This window comes from Papaver somniferum, chromosome 5, assembly GCF_003573695.1.
Source record: "Papaver somniferum cultivar HN1 chromosome 5, ASM357369v1, whole genome shotgun sequence".
Taxonomy (NCBI): Eukaryota; Viridiplantae; Streptophyta; class Magnoliopsida; order Ranunculales; family Papaveraceae; genus Papaver; species Papaver somniferum.
In genome coordinates, this window is record NC_039362.1 from 209411403 (window position 1) to 209438649 (window position 27247).

General features: G+C 36.8%; 2 non-coding genes across 2 annotated transcripts; both read right to left on the minus strand.

Moving 5' to 3' along the window:
- Positions 1–10208: 10208 nt before the first annotated feature.
- Positions 10209–10281, minus strand: TRNAQ-UUG. The gene has a single exon. It is a non-coding gene; the product is annotated as a tRNA-Gln (tRNA).
- Positions 10282–11330: 1049 nt separating this feature from the next.
- Positions 11331–11421, minus strand: LOC113285012. Its single transcript, XR_003328528.1, has one exon. It is a non-coding gene; the product is annotated as a small nucleolar RNA Z101 (small nucleolar RNA).
- Positions 11422–27247: the final 15826 nt, after the last annotated feature.

Sequence of the window (27247 nt, forward strand, 5' to 3'; positions counted from 1 at the left end):
TTTAATAAATTATTTAGAAGAATTTTTATTTTTTTTAAGAATTTTAAAGCAGATATATACTTTTAATAAGGCAATCCAGGAGATATATATATATTCCGAAGAGAAAACAGTACGATATGGATAAGAACTTAAATTATCACAACAACAATGCAAAAGCTATTGAAGTTGTTCAAGAAGTTGTGAGTGTCTTTGACACAGACAAAAACCTAATGAACCATGCGTATGATAAAGTGAAGAATATAAAATGGAGTTATAATACACCTAGTCAAGAATGTAAATTGACTAAAATAACAAAAGAATTTAGATCCATTAAACCAAAAAGTGCATGAATACAATTTTGACACGTCCATGAACTCCAAGCTTCTTTCTTTGGGAATTTCATTATTTTTGTACAATTGTCTTCTTTTTCGAGTACAAATTTTTCTACATCGGAAGTTGTATATCCTTTCCAGACATTGTTGTGAATCGTCATAGTCTGTGTTTCTGTTTTGATTTTAAATTAGCCCGTGTTTCGATTTCAATGTATCTTAGGTATCACCGGAGGGCCCATCTCTACCTTTCCTTATAATTTTAGAAGTATACATAATTTATTTCTTTGTAAAATAAATTAAAAAAAAAACTATAACTTAGTTAATGTGTCCAAATACTTAAAACACAACAACTTAGTCAATTATACAATAGATAACTTATATTATTTCAGGGTACCCATACTTCTATAACATCACTAAACGCCTAGTAACATTAGTACTAATAGGATCCAGCTAGTATTAATAGAATCCAACTTTTTATATTTAGACACACAATTCTAGCAAAAAAAATATCTTGAGAAAAAAAACCAATCACTTGATTTAATTTCATAAATATTTATCCCTGATTAGTTTTAAAACCAATCATTGTTAATGAATACCGAAATAGAAAAATCAAAATAACAGATGGATCCATGCTGGTAACTATAAATTAGTTTAGGTTAGAACGTAATGGTGATAATATTTAGAGAATGATATTGAACAGAAGTGCTCAGATTGGGTCAACTTCATGAAAATTCAAAGCGATGGTGCTTTACTTCGAAATTAGAATATGGTAGTCATTTTTAGTTAAGATCCATCATGAGAGTTTGATATATCTTAGCTCGAACCATCCTAAAACATTTTGCAACCACATTATATTCATCTATCATAATGGTTAATTTTTTGATGATTTCTATATCCAATTCATCATTATCTTTTTCTTTGAAGTTTTTTGTTTCCTGTCTCCATCACCTTTCGTTATTTTCAAAATTTTCCTTATCAATTTTTTTCTTCAATTATTGCCTTCCACCAAAGGTAAAATGAACCAACTACGAAGTTATGCATGCATACGGTGCATCACTCCCTTTTGATCAACAAACTATTGCATATACAGATTTTATAGCATCCAACTCTGTTGAGACGGTAAAAAGAAAGCATCAGGATTTAACAAAGAATTCAATTAGAAATTTGATTATTCAAAACAATATATGCAACAAAAAAAAGGATGTCTCTGTAGTTTTTGCATCCAACCCCTCATTAAACGTTGAGTCTTCTATGAGTTTTCCACATAAAGAAAAAAAAACATCTTGAAATTACATCAAAGTTCATATGTGAATTCAGTAGTTCTACAATAAAACCCAGGGTAGACAATGTTTGTGGTTGAAAGGTCCTTGGTTTCATCCAGCAGTAGTATAGTTATACTACATGCGGCAGTGCATCTCAGAAATGATACGTAAAGTTGCACATAGCTAAACACGGGAGTGCATAGATCGATTTCGCGTATTTCATTGACTGTCCTTGTTGATTTTCAAAGCATAAGTAGGACGGACAGGAAACTAACACCTTGTCAGGTTAATATTCATCTCCGACACTAATGGTTTGAAATTTATCCTTGAGATGAATATAATTTCTCTGATTTTTCCGACATTTAAAACTTGGCTTCAATTACATGATTTCCGCATCTAGTTACAAATAGTCGTGTACAGTTGCAGAGACCTACTATTGGTGCAAGATTTCTCAACACCATGATTGGGAAGCCAACTTTGATATCTAACTTGAATTGAGGCATTCCAGGTGGAATATTTCCAGCATCATCTGCTTTTAGCTTATCTGCAGTAAGTTATGTATACATATCCCCATATAAGTTCTTCACTGCTTCTGCATTAATATTTTGCACATCGCGTCATTGTAGGATGACAGTATAATCCACTCAATAAAGTGTTCTGGAGATATTATTTCATTTGTTCCCATCCAAGGATACCGACCGGTTATCAGTCCTAGGGTTTCCGTACATCTATTTACTAACTGTGAAAGTTCAACAACTTCCTTAAGACTATCACCAACATATCATTCATATCCAACAAATATAGATTAGAGCCATGTTAAAGGATAAACTCAACAAACAGATGTAAATGACATTAGTGTTATCCATACCTATACTAAGAACTTTGAAAAAATTACATTTTCCGGTTAAAACGCATCCAACAACTTATTTTGATGGAGCACCAAGACGTTGACATCATTCCAAAGCAATGATATCCTCGAACATGCTCCAACGATTTCTTTATGACATCCACTGGGTATAACAGGCAATGTCTGTCTAAAGTATCCTTATAGAACAACATTAATTCCACCAAATTGTCTTTCCTTAGTCTCAATATTACGTAGCGTCCAATCAACTGCATCAATGCAAAATCTACGTTGCATGGGAACTTTGTCCCATATAATTAGTTTCACTTGTTTATGGAGTTTATATTGTGAATCGTGTTTTTCAACTCCACAAACATTGTTCTCAGTTATTTTTATGGGAATCATGAACGTTAAGTGTGTTGTACGACTTCCTATCTAAAAAAGTGAAGAAATTCCAGACGAAGCATCGGTCAGAAAGATGTGTCCAACCCTGTGGCAGCTAGACGCCTATATGTTGTACAAATTTTTTTTACCACTTCTTATGTTGTTTGAGAAAAAACTGTTTACCGTCACGACCTATCTCAGAACTGAACACGGCATTGTACGCCAATGCTTGGGAGAATTCAACTTCCTGATACTTTCTTCGAATTCAGAATCACACAGTGCGATTTGAAGGCACCGATGCTCCCACATGAACTTGTCACCAACAAGTCACTCCATGTTAGTTTTGCTTTGGCATATCCTCTAAATATTCAAGATACTTGGAAGATTCACGCAGTCGTTCATTCAAAAGATATAACCCAAAATCAAATACCTTCTCATCGATTAGCTTATTTGTATTATACTTTGTGTGCAGTTTAAAATGTGGATCATCACAGATGTTTAGTCTAAACTTTGACCACAAAATATCTGGCTTATTTGGATTACACTCACAGGGAATAATATTGGAAAGTTTTCTTAGTTGAACTTTATATTTCATCACTGTTGCCTCTTGTAAACACTTAAACCATTATTTTCTTCTTCTAAAATTCCAAGCGCAATGCACGCTCCTTTAAACGTATGATGCAGTTCCTATCCCCGAAATTTTTCTCAGGTTGTCAAATGAATTTGCATCATCTAAAACCGTTAGTAATGAACGTAGATAATACAATTCGCCGGTATTGGGACTGACAAAATACATCCTCGTAATTCCACAGCCCTGTTTCCTTAATTTCCATAGTTTCTTGTCCCGTACAAAATATTGTGGAAACTCTTGATAAGTATATCTTTAGTAGTGGGATTCTTGCGATAATACTCAAATAATCCCATCAATGTTGACGTATATTTTTTTGCAGTAGTATTAACCTTGTCCATTGACTTAGTTGCATTATCGGCCTGGAAGACGAATATCCATTGACTCAATCGGTTCCTCAATCTCACTTGGTCATTCAGCTAGTGTTATTGGGTAGGAAAATGCCGCTAGTGTTATTAGATATAGTGTTATTAGATAAGAAAATGCTGCTTCTGGTGGATCTAATTCTGTCAAATAAGTGTATAGGATTCCAGCTCAAAACCAATTGGCAATGAGTTGAGTTGCCCATAAAACTTATTTAGAGCATCTAGGCTAAGTGTATAAGCAATGTGAGACTATTCCTTCACACGTCCCCTCACGTGTAGGGCACTAAGTCGTTGGACTTGGCTCTACACATGGACCTTCGTACGTCGTTAGACTAATACGGGTCGCGCTGTTTGACGCACCTACCTAGCTATGATACCATGTCAAATAAGTGTATGGGATTCCAACTTAAAACCAATTGGCAATGAGTGGAGTGGACCATACAACTTATATAGAGGATCTAGGCTAAGGGTCTAAGCAATGTGAGACTATTCCTTCACAATTTCAGACCTTGCTTAATTCGAAATTGTTAGAAATATTGTATTTAGTCATTAGGTTTTAGGTTCTTCAACACAACTTGGTTATTTTAGTCAAGCTGGTGGATGAGCTTCTGATAAAGAAAAGTAGATAGAATCGGGTTCATTAGGTACATCTGGTCTTGTTCGCTCTGTATCTCGTGCGAACAATTACCTCCTTCCCATTGTCGTGACGATGATATATTAGATATCAACCTTCATCCATACTTGTAATATCGATATGTTTTTTCGGATATCCTCTGCTACATTTTCCATTCTTCATGTACATGAAGTCCACACCAGATGGACCATGTACCATGTTGTATTTCCTAACAGTCTCAGATAAAAATGGATCAGTTTTTTCATCCATCAGGACTGCACAAATTTGTCAACCTATTCAATTATCTTGTTTCTTCAAGACCATCCAAGAATGTAAGAGTATGTGTATAAGCTAAACCATGTTTCTTAAAATCAATTGTGAACACATGAGCAACTAATTTCCGACACATTTCCTTTCTTCATTTCTTTCATCAACTCGGCTCTTTTCAAGGCCCGTGAGATCAGAACTGAAGCATATTGTCGGGGTAGCAGATCATCTTGAATTTCTTGCCAACGCGGATTGGTAGTCATTGTTAAGAATATAGCTGAATGATGATCAAACCGTGTAGTGGCCATTGAAATTTTTAATAAATCTCATATATATGCCTCGGACCACCAATAAAAGTCGATGGTAACATGTACAACTTACCTCCATCGCCGATATTAAACCTAGATCCGCTAAGTCCTTTATATTTTTGCAAGAAGTAAATACAGAAGGTTATGTTCAGTTGATGCCAAAACATCCGAAATAATTTTTTTTTTGCTTTTAGAATAGTAGAATATTCGCTTGCACACTAAAAAAAAGACAGAAACTGTTTCATAGTATGTTTTCATGTGTCCAGATCCAGCTGTTTCATGTCAGGATGCCAACTGATTTCGCCGTATAATATTTCATAATGCCACCGACACGAACCAATGAGTTTTCCAAGGAAACATGTTAAATTGAAAAAACTGGGAATCAAATCTATGGTTGCAAGCTAGGCAAGCACGTCACTTCAAATATTATTGAAATGTGGCAAAAGATGATATTTCCTTACATTGTCATCCAAGTTTAATAAAATTCATTGTATAGAATCCACCATAATGGTTTGATAAGAACTTTTACACTTACATGAAAGTACTCATTCAACAATCATTTATCTAACAAATACCCTGGGAATCTATTGCTTTTCAGAGTGGTGATCTTATATATTGAAGACCATTTCATATATTGGTAATTTAGTTGGGAAGTATAGATTCATCTCTGTGGGTCTATTATTAGATGTTGTCCCTTCAAAGCGTAACTGGATTCTGAATCAGCTTCTGGCTGGGTATGTATTTGTCTTTTTGACTTCATAATTTAAGTTGGATGTATGTAAAAAGTTCAAAGCGCTTAATGAACCTTCAATCACACCTTGTATTTGTTCATGAACTTTAAAAATATCTACTTAAACATTATCATATTTCCCGAACATGCTGCATTTTTTCTATCTAGCCCGGCAAGATTAAAGTTGATTGATAACTACCCTGCTTTGCCTGTTACTTACCCGTATGTTGGCATTCACACCTAACCTTCATTGGTATTTTCTTCGCATGTAATGTGCCTGAATGTTATCGAATTACAAATTATTTGGTTAAATCCTATGGTTAATATCTGAAAACCCTGGAACATAAGATACAAAATACACGATAGATACCTTAAAATCAAGTAAGCCAGTTCAGAAATTCACATCTTTGAAAACCCTGGAACATAAGATACAAAATACACGACAGATAGCTTAGAAGCAAGTAAGCCAGTTCAGAAATTCACTTTATAATTGGGAGGTTGTAATGAGTTAGCTCTTATTTATAGTTTTTGCTAGGTTTTTTTATTTCTTTCTTTTATGCTTTTCCATTCGACTTACCTCTGAGTGTTTTGCCTTTTGTAATTCTTTCTCAGTCTCGCTACTACCTTAGTGGTGAGCTTAACTTTTCAATAATACTTCCCTTTTCTGAGTCAAAAAAAAAAGAAAGATAGGGTATACAGGTCCTGTATCAGATTGTGTTTTCAAATATTAGCAGAATATGATTGATTGTCCACTTATGTTATGCTAAAATAGATATTGAGAATCTTACAAAATCCTTTGAAGAAAAAACTAAACTACAACGAATTATATATATTTGTGAATATGGCCCGTATGTTACTTATCTGTTATTCCAATCTTGTGAAAAAGAATGATATAACTGACTTGGGAAGCTTTACGATGCCTAAGGTAAATTTCTTATGGCTCATCTAAAGGAAAAAAAAATCATTTCTTCAATACAAAACAAAAACTCAATAAGTAAGCAAGCATGTACTTGAGCCTCAGTACCCCTGGTCTTCCCAGTAGAGCAAAATTCAGTCAACAGTTTCATTTCATACTTGAGCCTCAGCACCCCTAGGTCTCAGTAGAGAAAAATTCAGTCAACAGTTTCATTTCATACTTGAGCCTCAGTACCCCTAAGTCTCAGTAGCAGGATTTACGAAAATATCATTTCAATAAGAAGGTTTTAGGGCAGACATGCATATCAATCGTCCAGTTAGTGTACTCTTAGCTACTCACAACCTCTTTAAAAGCAACTGAACCAAAGAAAGTAAAGAAAGTTGAAATATGGAAATAAAAGTGTACCAAATGACACAATTTCATGGTCGTTATATTTTTATCTTTTCCGAGGGAAAAAAATGTCACTCTATTACTGTCACCTAGGTAAGAAAAAATTCACATTCATGGACACTCTAAATAATTCATTAATATTTATCACTATTTGCATCAACTTATAATCCCTGTATTTTCAAGTGCCAGTAGGAGATGTTCTAACGTAAGCATATCACCAACTACGCTACTCTAATTTTGTTTTGGCCTTGGTAGCACAAACAACTATTCAAGCGCATAAATTCACGTTGATGCTCGTCCAAAAAATATCCATTACTAAGGTAAATAATCACGTACATATAACTTAAACTTTGACCACAAACTTTGGGTTGTGTTGGATACATTGTAACCAATCACGATCGTCTATTATCATGCGTAATACACATTGGTTTGGATATATCACAAAATATAGGACACTTCAGTTTTACCATCTCTAACAGTACGTAAGAAAACTGAAGTTAACCATAAATAAAAGTATGCAAGGATTGGACTAAAACTTCACCTTCCATAATAGTTGTTAGTAATAAGCATAATTAGTACAACTCACGACAATGGAAATAACTAATTGTTCAGTGAGCATCTATTTTTTAGCAAAATACTCAAAGTAAGTCATTAACATTTATTTATGGATTATTATAGACTACTTAAATGTCCTTATTGATTTTATTGAATTACATAATTCTTTGAAGTCCAGCAGGATAAATGATCCACTAAATGCCAAACAACCTTGGGTAGTCCGATGTATCTTGCGCGAGTCTCGGATAATATTTTTTGTGCTATCATGACCTTTGTAAATAGTTTTTCTCTTACACCTTCTCAAACCAACAAATGAACATTCTTGACATATATGGGTTGTAAGGAACAATATCAGTGTTGTTCGCCTTACTGAAACTTACTTCTTTTACGTCATTTAATAAACATCCATTTTCATCCAAACATGTACTATTAGTGTGTTTATTCATATATCTTTTAGTACAACACTACTTTTTCATCCATGGAGACTCGAAAGTCCTGCTACCACACGGACCAAGTACCATACGTATATTTATGGTTATGGTTTGAAAGATAACGGGGTCATTAGCAATATCTGATATATTTCCTATGCCAACTTAGTTAATCACTCGCATTGTCTCCAGGTTATGCCTGAGACAGTACGGGCGTTTTTGTTCATTTGATGCCTATACGTCTAGTAAAAATTATTGAAAATGTTTTCTTTCTCTCAATATAGTAGAATACTCAATTGAGCGAGCGTTGAGGAAACATAATGTATCTGAGTTAATTGGTAAATTATTAAATTATTTTTCCGTTCTTCCACTCTTTCATTTCAGGTTGCCAACCTAACTCACCATTATTTCATTCAAATTAATAATTTGATAACAAATAAAAAATTATGGCCCAGAAACACAACTTAGATATACTTTAATATTGCAACTTACATTGATTTCGAACATCTACATGCACAAATTAATCCATATACCAAAAACATCTAAATCACCATCATTTGTAAATTTAATAATATATCATCCAACCGTAAAGTTTCTGCCGATTTCCTAGGCATCAATCAGCACAACCAAATCGGCATGTAGATATCATCATAAACTATTAGTACATGAAAGCTTAACTTGATCTTAAATATTAACACAAACCTAAAAAATTTAAAAATCCCTTCAAATAGAAACTAAGCAAATCAAAATAATTTAGAACCCACAGACAAAAAAGAAAAAAAAAATCAATAAAAACCCTTAAAACCTAACCATCAGTGAATGTGAAACACGTCATCAGTAAATATAAAAAAATGATGACACTTTAGATCACTGAGTCTGTCATTTTTATATACTGGCGTGGACAATCATCTCACTATCTCTGAACCTGTAATTTTTATGTATCTCGTGCATATTATCTCACTCAATATGTGATTTGCACTACTAAAATAAACTGCAGGCGCGTGAAACAACACCCAATATCATATTTCATGCAAGCAGCGAAGTGGAGCTAGGGATGTTCCGTTGCTGTAAGTTTTGACGGGAAACTATAATACTATCAATCTTAATATGAAGTTAGGCTAGATATGTACTTGAATTTTTTTTAGAAATTACCAACCAAGAGACTACTGCGTCGATTTTGAATTATTGTCCTATGTATTATTGTATCTGTGAAATATATATATATATATATATACAGAAATAACCATTAACTAAAAGCTCTTATAAACAAACATGCAAATACCTGAAGCAGCATAGGCTACACACACGCAAACTTCACTTTAAAACAGATAATACCTGTGAGTAAATTACTCTTAACTGGAACTATGACAATTATTACCTATGACCACCACAACATACTATGTCCATGCATGAATCATTCACTTACTGCAGAAACAGTTTAAGAAGCTTACACTCGGTTATACCCTGAAAACCCATGGATATTTTGGCATCAATGGTGATCTTTCTAATATCCCTTGGACACTTTTGTCTTATGTTCAAGACTGTAAAAACAGATCAAGTTTGTTAGGTAGTTCATTATGTACATATGTGCCGCGTAAAATGAATGAAGCAGCAAATATTCTGGCTAAGTTAGATAGGAAATCCCATGTATCTAGTATTTGGGATAACACACCACCTGTATGTATTAAGGATAAGTTGCTTCCTGTGTTGTTATCTCTGTACTCTGTGTTCTGTTCGGTCTTAATATAATGTTACCTTCAGAAAAAAAAAAAAAAAAAAAAAAGGGCAAAAAATACCAAAAAAAGTAATGTTCAGCTATTAGACATAGAATTTACAGAATTTTTGCCAGTTGTTAGATTCCTTGCGACCATGTCCACCCATGCCCACGGTCTCTGAGAACACACCAGTGACATTTTTACCTGTAAATGATTAAAAAAAAGAAGTTAAACGTTTGAGTACCTCTGAAAACAATCCAAGATGCCTCAATTCTATAAGAAGTCCACTTCAATATAAGAAGTATAAGTGTCCTGATAAAATGAATAAAACTAAGGTAACTAATGAACTACCTCAGTGGTTATCTATCGACCTATCAATTTCCAGTTAAGTCCACTTCAATATACATGTGGTACGTAATAATATTTGGTACCGCAGGAAGAACCATGTTAGAGTAGTTGCACCCTAAAATGCGTACCATTATAGGGTCCCTCAGCCATCTTTGGGAATCGAACCCACGACCACATGGTTCAAGCCCATGCGCTCTTCCAGCTGAGCTAAGATGGCAAGTGGTAATACATCGAAACTGAATGAGCTCTGCTAGAGTAATGAGATTCATAATTATATATCATCTTGGGTTACTATATTGTAGTATATTCACGAAACAAACAATCATTATGAATTAAATATTCAATATTAGAAAATCAGTCTTAGCATCATAATGAACTTATCTAACAAACAAAGGATCTGCACTCTTAGAAATTTCATTTAGCAACTGAGTTCGCTACCTGCAACAAAATCGTGTTAAAAGACATCACAATTCATACCATCAGTGGAATTTTGATCCATTACAACCATGAAAATGACATGGATTTCTGGATGGTCTAGGAAGTTGAACGTATTTAATACAAAAAGTAAGTTTTTAAGGAAAAACGGGATTCTCATATCTAGGAGATGCAAAGGAAAAGTCGTATGTTCATGGATCTAGAGTTGACTATACCAATCAACCATACTTGTAAAAGAAATTTGCCAATTTGGTATACCTTGGCTATTGAGAGATAATTTTGCTTCTTGAACATATACTACCAAGCCTTCCAGGGATTAGTCCTTGGTTGAATACCACCAACGAATCGAGAAATCTCCGTTGCAATGACAATTGAAATTAGGTTGGTTCACCTGCTTCAACCATTGAGCACATTATTTACGATAAATAGAGAATAATTAAGGCCAATTTGAGTTCAAATATGAAAATGGAATTCCCTGAGAAGGAACTTGATGCTCCTGCAAAGAAATAAAAAACCCAATTCAGTTATTCATCTTAATATATCGACTATGTTTTTAATTTCAGTTGCTAATTTTAAGAAGTGTGTCACACACATTTTCTAAAACATGAACCGATTTGCTCGTTATGGAAGACTTGTAAGATCCTTCATGGCTTAGTTGTACACACTCGCAAAGTTCAGATCATAATAGATACTGGCATTCCTAGGGATAATACATTTATTCCATCAGTTTGATGACCAAACGTAAAAGGAATTTACCTAATGATCTCCTCATTATATCCAATGCTGTAAAAAAAATATGAGGGAAAAGAATAACAAAAATGAAGGATTTCTTCAGGGCATCAGATCTCCAAGTTTTTAACATCAATGAAGCATTCAGACGCACATTAACAATTTACCAATATAATTTCCTCATTTGCGCCTGTCAGATCCAACACTTAAAGAAAACCACCATTATCATTCAATAAAAGCTAATAAAAGCAATACAAAAAGGAAAGAAAAATAGTGTAAATAATAATAGAGGTCTACAAACTAACCTCGCTTGAAATCACAATAGAAGGACGTGTCTGACAGATGAGGTGCAAAGTCAATGAAATGCAAGGATGAATACATGAGATAGAGAAACTCAGAAAACACATTACTATACTATCATAAAGGCAAGAGCCATATCCTGACATAACCAAAAAGAACTAATTTGTACTTGCAAAAACATGCAACAACCCTATGGCAGTGTGAATACACAGAAGATTCCTAACACCACTAACAATACATTGGAATGTTGTTGTGCATGTGAACCTTTTTTCAGCCAAGGATTCCGAATCATTCTACTTTTATGCAAATACACATCGTGAGCACCATATCCTTGTTGGACATCCACTCCTGATCTTACTTATTCAGCAAAACTATATCGCCAGAGCATAACACGTGAAGTAAAAAAATTATACCTTTTGCTTACATCGAGAGGTAAAGTCCCGTTGTGTTCCTATAAAGAAACTCCAAGGATTTTAAAGGAAATATCGACAAAATATTTATATATTTTTTAAATTTGGCATATAAAGTGTAAACGAATTTTAATTTTAAAAACCAAAAAGTTATGTATGGCACTGATAATCATTTTCCCACCCATTGTGATCATATTCGTTCTTAAACTGCCAAGTACTCATTTTCTTAAAATATGCAACTGCAAAGTGTATGAACTTACTTGTGATGTGGGATGCAATTTGAAATGCTAATCGATTTCAGTTTATGTTCATTCATAACCTTAAACGCAATCTCCTCATTCCCCAATTAATGGGTTGCCATATACATATCAAGGAAAAAATACTAAATTCAGAACTTAATAGGGAAGTAAGAACAACATAAAAAAATAAAAAAATTGTCACATGGGCAGTAGTAATCTTACAACGTTTGTAGTGATTTCAAGTTCAATCCATGACTTGCAATCTTACCTTGCATCAACTCTCAAATAATATAAACAAAATGATAAGTTGGTGATGTTGATGATCAAACATCGCCACAGAACACTCTAAAATAAAAAAATAAAAAAACCAACCAAAGATTTATAGTTTATTGTAACCCTCACTATAAAATTAAAATAAAAAATCGAAAGAAATCTATTACCTGATTAACAAAGGATGGAAAAAACGGTAAGGAAACCATTATATCAATGAAATTTAATATAAAAGCCCTTATCAACAAACAACTAAGTACCCAACATCGGCTAAATATATATTAAAATTCTATGGATAACATATACAAAATAAAATTTTCAATTTGAAAATGTTATAGTCCAAAGCATGCTAAGTACATATATGGATCTTAATTCCCAGGTAAGATTACAATGCTAAGCCCATAAATTGCACAGACAATTTAAGAAGCTCACGCCCAACTATACCTTCCAGACCCTGCAAAAGATACAAAGAAAAGTAATGTTCAACTTTTAGGCATGTAACAAAGCTTGCAATTCCATTCTATGCCTCCTTTTTATCATAATGAACCTATATCAATAGTCTTAGGAACAAATTAGTTACCATCAAAAAGTCTAGGCACTTGGGAGAAAACTCATCAAATTCAACTGAGATGAAGGCATGCCTGACATTACTTCAAGTTGAACTTCTTAGGTTTGTACCAACTCTCGTACAGAACCCGAGAAGCTTTTAGAGGAACAAAAAGAACAACCTCGAACTCGACATCTCCTTCGGCAGTGAACTGACTCAAAGACATGGATGGTCCTCGCTTAAAATCTTTTCAAGAAAACAATAATTCATAATTTGAATCAACAACTTATATAGAATCAATACGCTTCTATCAAGTAAATTGAAGAGTCACCTCATTAAGTCTGCACAAAAATACAACCTTAAGTCATTAAGAACTTTCCACTCATAATCCTTCACTGTCTCTGTCTTTGTTTTTTCTCACGATTTTCCTCTTGTTTTTCATCCTCTGTGAAACTCTTTGCAAAAGTAAACCATGTGAGCAGAGTTCAATTATGAGCATCAGGTAAAAGTTAAATGACTAAGTACGTACGTGATTTATATTCAATGTTAGAACTTCAACAATATTTCCCTGGCTGGGAGGCTGGAATTTATACTATATACTAAATCCCATAACTGAAAGAATCATGCAGAAGATAAAGAGATCAGAGAGACTAAAAGAAATAAGGAGAAACATGATCTCGAATATTGTTTTTTTGGCACGCTAAAGAGCTGAAATAAAAATTTTATACATAAAATTCTCAAGTGTTCACTTTCAGTTTACCTTAATACTCCCCACTATTAGGCTTGGTTCATTGTTTTATCTCTTAGCACCTGGAACTCAGCAACTAATGCGGAGGGTAGAGGAGAATCAGCAGATAAGTACCACTTTGCAAGAAGTCAAGAGAACTTGGAAAAGATATGATGAGATTTAACATGACTAACATAAAAAAAAAAAGGAAAAAAAAATGCATGTTAATGGGGAAAATAACCCTTGAAATCAAAATAACAACGTTAGTCGGTGCGTCTGTGTAGATGTTGGATTTTCGACAAGGGCTAAAATCGTAAACTCATAATTATACGAAGCTCTGATCCAGCAATCACACGTGAGTATTGAGACAAGGGTCTCTCATCAATTTCTCAACGGAGAGTACTTTCTCTCAGAGTACATGTAGATATGTAGTCTCACGACTGGACAACGACATATCTCATGAATACTGAACACTTTCAGTGATTATTTCTATATAGTATCACGAGATGGACGGCTCCTAGAAAGCTTGCTCTGCTAGTATAGAGCGATAACGTCTTCAGGAACAAACAACGAGTTTACCCTGACTATATAAAGGATATGACTTACCGACAAGCTCATATCGTGATAATTAATGCTCCTAGACAGCTTGCTCTGCTAGTATAGATCCACAAAGTTAATTATTCCTAATTAAGATTAATTCTGCCGTGACATTCACTACTGAATTCCCAGAATAATCTATTATTTCTCCTATTCCATGGTTGAATCCACGACTGGTCCCATGGAATGGAAATAAAAATTGCTCCTATTCCATGGTCGAATCCACGACTGGTCCCATGGAATGGCAATAACAATTGATCCTATTTCATGGTCGAATCCACGACTCGTCCCATGGAATGGCCATAACAATTGCTCCTATTCCATGGTCGAATCTGCGACTGGTCCCACAGAATGGCAATAAACAATTCTTCTGATTCTATGATCGAATCCACAACTTGATCTCATAGAATAGCAATAACTATATTATCTCATTACTTCGATTTCATGATCGAATCCACAACTGGTCTCATAAATGGTAATAGATAAATCTTAATTACTCTGATTCTACGGTCGAATCTACGATCCCATGGAATGGTAATGCTCACTTTATTATTCTGAATTCGTAGTCGAATCCTCAGCTGATCCTATGAATTAATAATAAACATCTTATTACTCAGTTTTGTGAATTATTCTCCAATGAATTCCACAATTAGTAATAAATAACCAACAACTGGGCGTCTGAGCTACCTCTAAGTAAGCCCCGATTCAAATGGTGAAAGTGTATTCAACGACGATACACTAACAGTCACCGCACCAACGAGTATTTCAAAATACAACGAAACGATGAACCTATGCAAAATAGGGAAGAAAATAATAAATAATTAAAAATATTGACCAAGGTGCTGGGAACACGGACACACGACCTACCGACCGTGCCGTGGTCAGTTCCACGCCAGTTTTATATTTTTAATACATTTTTATTATTTTCCATGATTTGATGAAAATTCTCTCATCTGATCAAATCTCCTTCGTCTTGAGGAAGCTCCTCGGTTTCATGGTACTTCCATAAATCCATAACAAATAATATAAAATTAAGGAAAGGAGTGTAGGGCGTGACCATTGGCCAACTGGCCATTCCTTGGTCCCAGCCGGCCCCACACACCACGGTTCCTTATTATTTCATTATTATTATTATTATTATTATTATTATTATTATTATTTCTCTAATTTCATGAAAAAACTCCTTGGTTTCATGGTATTTTTTGCACAAATCATCATATAATAATAAAATAAAATAAATTATGAAAACTTGTGGGACCGGGCCACTAGCCGGCCGGCCATGCCCTATCCGATCCCACACACCCTTTGCTTTATTATTTTATTATTATTTATCCAATTTTTCCTTGAATTCATCAAATTCCTTGATTTTATGGTATTTCTCTAAAATTATGAAAAATTCCCTCAAATCATCAAAAGTACCTAAAAATATTAAAAAATTATGAAAAACTCGTGGGACCGGTCCATAGCCGGCCGTCCATGCCTCCATGGTCCCACACGCCCGTGTTTTTATTATTTTAATATTTTGCTTCCATGAACTCATGAAAACTCCTTCAATTCATGGAAACTCCCTAAATTCATCAAATTTCTCAAAATTCATGAATTTTTCATAAAATCATAAAAATATTATAAAATTAAGAAAAAAGCACCACGGGATCGTGGTCACGACCGGACGACCATGCCTTGACCACGGAGGTCCTACGCCTCCTCATTCCTTATTTTATAATTATTTTTCATCATCTCATGGTGTTTTCCTCAATTTCGTTGAAACCCTAATTTTGGCATATTTTCTCGAATGGATGCTCAATTGCACGCCAGAAAATATCAAAATTCTCAGGACTGAGACGCGGACGCCTTGGGGACACGATCACACTATCTTGACCGACCAAGATTGGCTCTTTGGCTCACGGAAGCCGGTCCCATCAATTTTCACAGTTTTGACCTAATTTGCACAATTGCTCGTATTAGGTCCAAAACTTTTCCAAACACTTTGGATTTTCATGAAGTGATTGTCAGGCGGTCATGTGAAAACCCAGGGCCGGTTTCATGACTCCATGGTCGGTCCCTCACCTCGTCATAATTAATTAAGTTTTCTCTCCTAAGGCTCAAACGAGCATTTTTGAATAAATGATTAAGCCAGCATTTAATCATTCTTCCACCAACAAATCGTCAACTCTTCAGGAGTTCTTCGTATTTTCCCACGTTAGCATATGGACACTACATGGTTGATCCACGGTCCCATGTAGTCACTCCCTCCTTCGTCCCATGGTTAAACTTCTGACGAACCATGAATTGATCATCAATAGATCAAATTAGGGTTTCTGAATCCAAGGATCATCATTCCAGATTCCAACCTTAATAATTTTACGAAGGCCTCATGGTCATTAATTTTATTAATTATGCTCGGTTCAACGACCAGTATTCTAATTAATATTTTTGGTACGCTGCCAATAATCCATCAGATGAGCAACACATGCTCAGACGATCAAATATTCAACAATTCATCACATGAGCAACACTTGCTCAGATGATAAATATTTGCTCAAACCAAGGAATATTGGTTCAACAATCAATATTCAACGATCCATCGAATGAGCAACACTTACTCACTTCATCGTAAGAATTATACCTCTGTCTCATGACATGTTCAATTCATGAGTTTCAGAACATCATGTTCGACACTCAGCAACTACATGGACTCATCGTCCCATCAAACCACGAAGTCATCAATTGACTAAGAAACCACGAGACGTCAATCGTGTCACTTGGGGGATATCACTAAGGGTTTTGGTCTGGCGGTTTACGACACGTGTGTTCAAACACACGATGGAATGTGAGCAAGTTGTGCAATAAGTTGAAGGAATTCACGAGGTAGTGGGTGGAAAATCAACCAAGTCTCCACATGTTGAGCAACTGGTTTCAAACACGATCTCCACTTTCCCACTCCTTGATTCCATCAACTGTCACACTTCATGGGATCATGGTGTCTAAAATTCCAGCAATATAAATAAGTCTCTGAATCATGATTGAATCATCAGCATCATCAGTATCATGAATCTCACGTCAAACTGACAACACGAGATCATCAACTCATCAATTGAGCAATTACTCTCAATTGAGCAATTTCAATCACTCAGAGCTTATCGTATTCAGAATTCACACACCCACAATCTTTGATTACCATTGATTCCACGCATTTCTCAGCTTCCCTCCTACAGATTAACCCATCCTTTCTTGTGACCGAATTTATTCTGGAACGGTCATTGTCTTGATTTAGGCCTGAGTACTACGGATTGATCTCTCGAATCTAAAGCACCCCCTTTGCAGCGGTGCATCTGTGTGAGGTTTAACATTTCTCTCGGTTCGAGGAGTCTCCTCCGTACGGTCATCTCCTCAATTCCTTAAAAACCAGCAAATCTTTTTTCCCCATCCACAGATTGGCGACCATAGTGGGAGATCATTCTCTCGGTTGCAATCTCACAATTCCACAAGATGGTTAATCTCAGGTCAGGTTCCATTACGAATATTAACACAAACCGTGCTAGCACTAGCAACAACAACAATCAGAATATCCCGGAGACAATTACAACCTCCAACACTGATGGTGGTGACATTACTCCTCCTCACGTCGAAGGTCATCCACTGTCCGGACGACACTCTGAAGAAGTCAGAGGAGATCCACCACCTACCATTGTTGATCTTATCAAAGTGCAGGAGACTCTTGCAAAGAATCAGACTGACATGGCTGCTACACAGAAGGAGCTGTGTAATTATCTCAAAACTCTTACTGACAAGATATCAGAGAAAACTCAAGAGAAGGGAAAGGAGAAGGAGAAATCCTCAGACGACGATCCTGAAGTAATTCTGATCCATACAGTAGAAGACGACGAAGTCCGCAAAACTGCTGGAGACAACTCATCAGCGAAGGGATCATCGAATTTCATCACTCGCGAGGATCTGGAGCACCTCTTGGAGAACCGTGGAAAAGACAAAACATCGCATGTCCATCGTCATCAACCTCCATATTCTGCCGCTACGCAGAGGATTCCACTCCCCAAAGGTTACGTTTCTCCAACCTTCACCTTATATGATGGAACTGGCAACGCTCAGGAACATGTCTCTCGTTTTCTCGAAGCCCTGGGAGAACATGAACATAATCATGTCGTTCGTCTCAAGGAATTCTCAAAGTCTCTGAAAGGAAGATCATACACCTGGTATAACAACATCGCACCAGGGACTATCAACAATTGGAGAGAAATGATTAATGCCTTCTACAGGAAGTACTTCTTTGTGTCAGAGCAAATCACTCTCTCTGACATGGGAAGAATGTTTCAAAGGGTCAGTGAAAACCCCAATGACTATGTGAAAAGATTCAGAGTCCAAGCCTTGGATTGTCATGATCCAAATGTCACGGAGCAGCAGCTAGTAGATTTGTGCATCAATGGCATGCTCCCGGTTTACAGATCTCTACTGGAAAATCTTCGATTCCAGACTTTCTCAGAGCTTCACGAAGCCTCGAAGAGATCGTCAACTACTGCGCCCGCTTTACTAGAAAGAACAAAAGCTACAAATAGGAACCGCGAGACACTCGAGGTAGCGGACGTCTGATCAAGAAGCAGTAAAACCTCCAGCCTTCCACAAACGCTGTTGCAGAAGGGAGCAAACGGAAAGCCAAACCGCCGCGCAAGCATACCTCAGCTCCTTCAAAAGCACAAAGGAAGGATAAGCAAGATGCACAAGCCTCTGACCAACGCACAAGAATTCCTGATCAAGAAGCACCTGACTTTCCTTTTTCCATTAAAGAGGTGACTTCCACAGGTTCGTCAATCATCCCACAAGCGACTGCCGAGTTTTGAAGCACATTTTCAAAGAGAAGGTTGATCCACAATAGCTTCAACTGGGGACTGAAGGAGTACACAAGAATCCTCTCCCAGTCAGAATCTTTACACTCTCTGAACAACCTATCAAAGCGGCAGTTCAATCCTTGGTCGAACGTGAATTGCGTTATCTGTCGAAGGCACAAAGGAGAGACATGTTCAAGTACTGAACCACATCGTGTCAAGAAGTCCATTCCGGAAATATTTCTTGAGTCTCCAGCCACAGACCAAGAGATGTACGACTGGGGACTGCTTACCACAATCAATCTCAGAAGAAACGATTTGGAAGAATGTTGATCGATGGTGACACCGCCATCAACAACATTCCACTGAAAACCATCGGATCCACATGCATCACTCGAACATGAAGGTACTCATGCTCCATCTCAATCAGAGACCTTGAAGGAGCGCTCAGAAATGCTTATGGCTACATCATTCTCAAAGTGAACATAAGTTCAACCTGGACAGAAACCAAGTTTCACATAATCAAGAAGATCCAGGATATGACATGTCCTTCAGACGAGCATGGATCCACGCTGAAAAGATGGGTACTTACAAAGCGCCTTTGGTTACACATCTCTCCAACGAAGAAATTTCTGATCCAGAATATTTGACGGACATTCCATCATCAGAGTACTTTGAGGAATTTCGACGAGGTTGAAGCAAGAACCTGCAAAAGATACATAGACATTCATCAAGAGGTTCCACACTCAGACCACGTGTTCCACAAAATTAGAAAGCTCTGATGTCTGCACAAGTGTCGAATGCCACTACCGCAACGAAAGGGATATTGAATCAACAGAAGATATTCCAGGGCCGAGATGATCAAACCCCTAAGACATTCGATTCTTAAGGAATATACGCTTCAACGCTCAAGCATCTAAGAATCCATCAAATTGTACTCCCAATCAAAGACTACAACTTAGCGTCGGCACAAACATCTCAACGATGACACATTGATTCAATACCAGCACGATCAAAGTGAGCATTCAGGTTGAACTCTCAGTACACCTTCATCTTACGGACGCTCAACTCATCAACTAGTTCGTGAATATAAAAGGCCAACTGAAGAAGCAGAGGGTTATATCTATAATCATGGCTCTAGCCTTTTCGGTCTTTGGAACAACTTCAACCATGGTATCAGCATTAAAAATAATCTACAGAAGAACGCCATACATGATCTCAGCATCGACAAGGATCTCTGGAGCGTAATCATTCATAGTCTCAGCGCCAATAACGGTCTCAGGAGCAACATCCTCAGGGCTTCATCAACTAATAATTCTCTGAAGTGTTACACATGAAGCGGACTTCTCTAAGAACCAATGATTCATATCAAGATGTGTAGACCTTATAACATGCTCACATGAAATTCTTCCCAAAGCTGGCACGACTGTTGGGCATAATCCAAAGTCTCCTACAAGATGTTCTCATTGCCTCTACAAATGAGATACGACGTGCTCCGGGCCATGGGTTTGCAAACACGTACCAATAGGTGAGGAATGAGACAATGCTTCCTCAACAAAAGATGTTCTTTTATGCCTCTTCTACAACATGCCAAAAGGACGCATCAATTGGACATACGAGCTGAAAGATTTGGCCTTCACCGTCAGGTCTACGGAATCTGAAATATTTATACGGGATTACAAATTACGAATGTGCACGCTTCATTGGATGACCTCTGCAACTCCAAATTGGGTGATTCTTGTCTCATGAGAGAACTCAGTCTCTTAGCTTCAAAAGTTGGGGTCGAACATCAAATTCCGACGTTGTATGAGGTTCCTACAGCTTCCAGAGCGTACAACATGCAAGCAACAATTTTTAGACGGGATTCATAACTTCTACAGTCGATCGGTGTCTACCAGGTCTTTTCGCTAAGTTCTTCATCAAGGTACCTCAAATTTCGACCACCTAGGTCTTTACATCAATTTTTCTACCCGGGTCCTCTATCTAGGTCTTGTCAGAAGAAGAGAAAACGAAAGAGAGAGATTCAGCAAAATACTGGGGGCTGACGGTCCACCGATCATGACGATCAATTTCACAACCCAACACTCGTTGTGCCGGTCTCTCTAGTGATAATCACTCATCATAAAAGGAATGCTACCACCTGGACATGAAATCATGGTCATTACATAATCCCCTCTTGAGAGCAACCCCAGTTATGGTCCCATGACCAGAGTTTCAAAAGTAGTGTTTCCACGACTGACAGAAACAAGATGGCAATCAAGCACCATGCCTCATGTGTCAATCAAGGGTCCTGATCTCAAATGAATCAATAGCATTGAAATCCTCCACCAACTAGTTTTTGGTATGGGAGTGATGCATGGAGTACCAAAACAACCCCTGCACTTGGGTATTCATACACCACTACACGATTCTCAGTTACTGAGGAAGCTTCTACAATCAGGGCAACAGTTTCTTCAGTATTCTCTGCTGGTGGCTCGGTTTCTTCTATCACTTAAGCAGAAACAATCGAAGTTTCCATAACTTAAGTTACAACCTTCTCATGTCCTTGAAGTGCAGGGATGGTTGTCTCTTCATCAACAACTCCATACCAGCTCGAGTTATCCTTATTGGTTTCAATATCCTCAACTTCGGTATTTGGCACCTGATACGAAGATTACATGAGGTTAGAGCAATCTAAACATGAAACCAAGTGAGATTATAAAACGAAGTATGCAAGCACTGCAACATCATCAAAGTTCATCATCGTGCACCTGAGATATGAACAAATAGCATGAAAGTCGTGAAAATACGTTTTACGGCAACCTCGTCAGGAGAAACTGTACTATGCCCTGTACTAAAAGGTGAACTGGGAGCAATATACAAGGAATCTGAATATGGGTTATATACCATTCTCTTCGTATGGATGTCCACTACAATGTGTCAAAATTTCATAACAATCCGATGACCGATCAAGCAGATGTGACAAAAACATCGAGCAACATACCATCTGGAAAAGTTCTGAAAGTCTCCTGGAAGTTTACTATTTCGACTTTTTCAGGACCTGAAAATGCTCAAACCTTAAAAATATTCTTTACCAAAGCTTGGAAATTTCCTGGGATTGAGGATACATATGCAGACATTGAAAATATGATTCCGGACGAAGATTTTACGGTGTTTTCATTAAAAGCTGGAGCCTGAAATTTTCTGACGACGTATTTCGCCGAAATTACGTGCATATTCACATGGATTCTCATTCATTCACTCACAAATCATAAATTTCATACTTCTATGAAGAGGTTACAAGATATGTACTTACTTGGGAGGTCTCCGAATCATTTAAGGAATTGGGATTGCCCGTGTCAACATCAAGAGGCTCATTACTTCCATTCGATTCCGAACCTTTGGAATTTCCTCCATCTCTATTCTCAGAGGATGACCGAGTATCAGCACTCTCTACTTCCATGAAGACATCCTCCTGGATATATTCTCAACAATGAACATTTTATCTACAAAATATCATAATTTTTTATATGGAGAAATACTTACTTCGGCCTCTTCTTCCACACTCGAGTCAGAAACCGTCTGACCATCAGCAGAGAATCGAAGACCGTCAATACTTGATGGAGGAAAGTTCTGCAATGGGATAAAAAATATTGGTTTCGCGATCCTAATTGCACGGACAAGAAAAGGTCATGATGTAAGGAGCGCTAACGACTCACCAAAGAGACAGGGGACTTTACAGTGTTCGAACCTGGGTGACGTTTTTTGGGTTTATATTGAACCAAGAAGAATTCAATCGCATTTGGAGAACTCTTAGTCACCACTTCTTCCTCTTCATCAACTAAAGGAGTCTTATAACCACCATTTGACATCTCTGCAAAGTAGATGCGGTATCCATCTGATATATCTACTTCAGAATGTCATTCAGAGGTGCAAATTTCATCAAAGCATTGAAATTAAATCATAACAAAGGTGCTCACATCAGCGTCAAAAATGGTAACAATCCAACTCTCACCTGTTTAGAATTTCACTAGCTATAGTGATTATAACATCAGAATTTTGAAAACCCGCTCGTTCCGTCAAACCTGCAAGGAAGAGCAAAATTAATTATTCAAAATCATGACTTGATTTTCATAAAACCGTGAACAACTCACGTGAATCTTAACATCCACTGGTTTTTCAAAAACTGGACAGACGTCCATTCTACAATTGTGAAAACTCACATACAAACATTATTTAACCATGTTTACTTTCAACAATTGTTCAAAACTAAAACATGGTTTTACAAAATATATAAATATTTGACGTGAAACTCATGTAAATTTGAAAAAATATATCTATATATTTTACTCCCTCGCACGAGCATCTATCCTTGAAGCGAGAATATATTCTCAAAGATTTCTGAAAGTTCGAGATAAAAGTTTTTCATGAAAGCTTATAAACAAAATTTTATTATTAATAGACGCACGTCTATTCAAAAAAAAAAAAAAACTTTTCTCTCGTACGAGCATCCACCTTTGAAATGAGAGTTTATTCCACTTTGTGAAATATCACATATTTAAAAAATAAAATTTTGGTTTTCGTGAAAGCTCATAAACAAAATTTTATGTCATTAGACTCAGGTCTATTTTGTTTGTTCCCTAAACTAACGAACGAACGAGCGTCTATTCCTAAAATAAGGATTTCCTTATTGTGCCCGGACCGCGAATCCTAACCGACCACGGACTCGTCGTTCAAACCAGCGGTTCAACACCAATTTATGCTCATCAAACGACGCTCAAATCATGACATTGAAGCCTTCATCAAGTCGTGGTTTTCTCATGCTCTCTAAATCCGGTAACGTCTCAACTTACGACTAAGTTCAATTACTGGTATTATTATTTATGGCCGGAAAATCACCATTTAATGCTGACTGAGGAACACAGCTTTCCTCAGTAAGCAGGGGACTTAATGTAGATGGTGGATTTTCGACAAGGGCTAAAATCGTGAACTCATAATTATACGAAGCTCTGATCCAGCAATCAGACGTGAGTATTGAGACACGGGTCTCTCATCAAATTCTCAACGGAGAGTACTTTCTCTCAGAGTACATGTAGATATGTAGTCTCACGATTGGACAACGGCATATCTCATGAATACTGAACACTTTCAGTGATTATTTCCATATAGTATCACGAGATGGACGGATCCTAGACAGCTTGCTCTGCTAGTATAGAGCGATAACGTCTTCAGGAAAAAAAAACGAGTTTACCCTGACTATATAAAGGATATGACTTACCGACAAGCTCATATCGGGATAATTAATGCTCCTAGACAGCTTGCTCTGCTAGTATAGATCCACAAAGTTAATTATTCCTAATTAAGATTAATTCTGCCGTGACATTCACTACTGAATTCCCAGAATAATCTATTATTGCTCCTATTCCATTGTCGAATCCACGGCTGGTCCCGTGGAATGGCAATAACAATTGCTCCTATTTCATGGTCGAATCCACGACTGGTCTCATGGAATGGCAATAACAATTGATCCTATTTCATGGTCGAATCCACGACTCGTCCCATGGAATGGCCATAACAATTGCTCCTATTCCATGGTCGAATCTGCAACTGGTCCCACGAAATGGCAATAAACAATTCTTCTGATTCTATGATCGAATCCACGGATTGATCTCATAGAATAGCAATAACCATATTATCTCATCACTCTGATTTCATGATCGAATCCACAACTGGTCTCATAAATGATAATAGATAAATCTTAATTACTCCGATTCTATGGTCGAATCTACGATCCCATGGAATGGTAATTCTCACTTTGTTATTCTGAATACGTAGTCGAATCCTCAGCTGATCCTATGAATTAATAATAAACATCTTATTACTCAGTTTTGTGATAATAAATAATCAACAACCGGGCGTCTGAGCTACCTCTAAGTAAGCCCCGATTCAAATGGTGAAAGTGTATTCAACGACGATACACTAACAGTCACCGCACGAACGAGTATTTCAAAATACAACGAAACGATGAAACTATGCAATATAGGGAAGAAAATAATAAATAATTAAAAATATTGACCAAGGTGCTGGGAACACGGACACACGACCTACCGACCGTGCCGTGGTCAGTCCCACACCAGTTTTATATTTTTAATACATTTTTATTATTTTTCATGATTTTATGAAAATTCTCTCATCTGATCAAATCTCCTTCATCTCGAGGAAGCTCCTCGGTTTCATGGTACTTCCATAAATCCATAACAAATAATATAAAATTAAAGAAAGGAGTGTGGGCGTGACCATTGGCCAACCGGCCATGCCTTGGTCCCAGCCGGCTCCACACCCCACGGTTTCTTATTATTTTTTTATTATTATTATTATTTCTCTAATTTCATGAAAAAATCCTTGATTTCATGGTATTTTTTGCACAAAACATCATATAATAATAAAATAAAATAAAATAATGAAAACTTGTGGGGTCGGGCCACTAGCCGGCCGGCCATGCCCTATCCGATCCCACACACCCTTTGCTTTATTATTTTATTATTATTTATCCAATTTTTCCTTGAATTCATCAAATTCCTTGATTTTATGGTATTTCTCTAAAATTATGAAAAATTCCCTCAAATCATCAAAAGTACCTAAAAATATTAAAAAATTATGAAAAACTCGTGGGACCGGTCCATAGCCGGCCGGCCATGCCTCCATGGTCCCACACGCCCGTGTTTTTATTATTTTAATATTTTGCTTCCATGAACTCATGAAAACTCCTTCAATTCATGGAAACTCCCTAAATTCATCAAATTTCTCAAAATTCATGAATTTTTCATAAAATCATAAAAATATTATAAAATTAAGAAAAAAGCACCACGGGATCGTGGTCACGACCGGACGACCATGCCTTGACCACGGAGGTCCTACGCCTCCTCATTCCTTATTTTATAATTATTTTTCATCATCTCATGGTGTTTTCCTCAATTTCGTTGAAACCCTAATTTTGGCATATTTTCTCGAATGGATGCTCAATTGCACGCCAGAAAATATCAAAATTCTCAGGACTGAGACGCGGACGCCTTGGGGACACGATCACACTATCTTGACCGACCAAGATTGGCTCTTTGGCTCACGGAAGCCGGTCCCATCAATTTTCACAGTTTTGACCTAATTTGCACAATTGCTCGTATTAGGTCAAAAACTCTTCCAAACACTTTGGATTTTCATGAAATGATCGTCAGGCGGTCATGTGACAACCCAGGTACGGTTTCATGACTCCATGGTCGGTCCCTCGCCTCGTCATAATTAATTAGGTTTTCTCGCCTAAGGCTCAAACGAGCATTTTTGAATAAATGATTAAGCCAACATTTAATCATTCTTCCACCAAAAAATCGTCAACTCTTCAGGAGTTTTTCGTATTTGCTCACGTGAGCATATGGACACTACATGGTTGATCCACGGTCCCATGTAGTCGCTCCCTCCTTCGTCCCATGGTTAAACTTCTGACGAACCATGAATTGGTCATCAATTGATCAAATTAGGGTTTCTGAATCCAAGGATCATCATTCCAGATTCCAACCTTAATAATTTTACGACGGCCTCATGGTCATTAATTTTATTAATTATGCTCGGTTCAACGACCAGTATTCTAATTAATATTTTTGGTACGCTGCCAATAATCCATCAGATGAGCAACACATGCTCAGACGATCAAATATTCAACAATTCATCAAATGAGAAACACTTTCTCAGATAATAAATATTTGCTCAAACCAAGGAATATTGGTTCAACAATCAATATTCAACGATCCATCGAATGAGCAACACTTGCTCACTTCATCATAAGAATTATACCTCTGTCTCATGGCATGTTCAATTCATGAGTTTCAGAACATCATGTTCGACACTCAGCAACTACATGGACTCATCGTCCCATCAAACCACGAAGTCATCAATTGAATAACAAACCAAGAGACGTCAATCGTCTCACTTGGGGGATATCACTTAGGGTTTCGGTCTGGCGGTCTACGACACGTGTGTTCAAATACACGATGGAATGTGAGCAAGTCGTGCAATCAGTTGAAGGAATTCACGAGGTAGTGGGTGGAAAATCGACCAAGT